The sequence below is a fragment of the Camelina sativa genome, chromosome 3 (assembly GCF_000633955.1).
Source record: "Camelina sativa cultivar DH55 chromosome 3, Cs, whole genome shotgun sequence".
In the NCBI taxonomy this organism is placed as follows: domain Eukaryota; kingdom Viridiplantae; phylum Streptophyta; class Magnoliopsida; order Brassicales; family Brassicaceae; genus Camelina; species Camelina sativa.
The window spans coordinates 12543429-12545202 of NC_025687.1; positions in this window are offsets into that span (position 1 = coordinate 12543429).

Consider the following 1774-nt stretch of genomic DNA (forward strand, 5'->3'; position numbering starts at 1 on the left):
TAGCTAGGAGAGACATTACAGTTTTGTAATTAAGAAGATAAGTAGGGACAAAAATTAAACGTGAAGACAATAAAATGAGGTAGAAAAAAACTCGAGTTTTTGAGGACTGTGGAGTATTAATTGGATCCTCAAAATATGGTGTGAGTTTACAGGTATAGACTACAGAGGATTTGAGATTTAACTGTGGATATTGCAAACCGAGACTAGATCTTTTGTTTCTTCACACGAAACTTTATATTTGTAAAATATTAATTATATATAGTTACTTCCTAGTTCCTAAGTATATGGTTCCATGTTATAACATTGTTATGAGACATGGCCGGTTTTAAAGACCCGACATGTCAAAATGAAAATACAAAGACCACTTCTATTAAAGCTTCAGTACTAGACTACTAGCTAGTATTTTTTTTAAGATTCATGAGTAGTGTTTGCGGCCCATTATTTGCATATTCGTTTTCTTACTATACGTACCATTATACCATACGTAACCTGTTTAAATCTCTTTTCTAACAGCCTACATGTATATAAATAAATCTATATATATATATCTGCAAAAGTTCTTGTCAAAAGGATGATTGTACATAGTACTTGGTTATCTCGCCCCCAACCTACTTAATTAAGGCCCATTTAGCATTCATCAATATACGAACTTTAATTGGCGTGAAATTGAGGAGCACAAGATTCACTCTCTACTAACTCAAATCTTTTAAATAGTGGATCAAACAAAATTAACCAGCTTTGACACTCCTCCAAAGCTAGTTCGGGTGACTCTTCTCTTCTAGCTAGTGAGTTATCCTTATCTTGGTTTAGGCATCTAAAATCAATATGGTATAAAATTGTTTCGTCGGCTCTCTTTTGCTTCATTTTTTTGAAAGGTCTCTCCAGTCTATTCGAAGTAAAGTGTCCGTTTTAGAATCAACGAAGACCATTTAATAAAAAGCGCAAACTTATAAAGAGTCATGCCATCAGTTAAGTTATTTACTCTCACTATCTCGAGTCCCATACATAAATGACAACATATGTTATAAAGTTTTTGTGCTTTTAGTTACATCAATATATATATATATCTGTTAGCGTGTGTATTTTAGTTTAGATAACGTTTGTAAATAACGTTTGTCAACAGTTCAACAAAATACACATGCGTTTTTAAATAACGTTTCATTATTAGTTTCGATTTACGGACGTATAAGGGTCCCTTGTATACGTATAATAACCAGTATTTTTCTTGCACGCTGAAAAGTGAAAACCTTTTAATGCATAATGACTATGAGTCTATGACAACAGTAACTTACTATATATCGTAGAGGAAGGTGAAAAAAAAAGTAGAGAGACTGGTCCAAAAACTTAACCCCACTCAATAAACCCCAGACGTGACTTGTTTGACGATAACACCATCTTTCTATTTTGGGAAACGAGGTCCCCTTCCCATTACGTCTTGACATGGACCCTGTCCGTCTATATTTAGCAGATTAATCCAACGGTTCTTATTCCTTCTTCGACCCTTCACGACATCGGCTCAAAGCCGTCGGATTCCCATCTCACGTCGATGGACCACATCACCAGTACTTCGCAACTTAGCTGTCGTGTAGGATTTCACGTGGCATTTATTTGTTCTAGTTTGTAGTGCAACATTGCAAGTTGATATGGTCCCCCATCGATCACCGTCGTCGTCGTCTCTCTAGCTCACATCGAGATTCTTCTTTCTTTCCTACGTGTAATAGCATTTTTTATTTTGGGACTTCTCTATGACCGTTGGATCTCTCATCGATCTAGC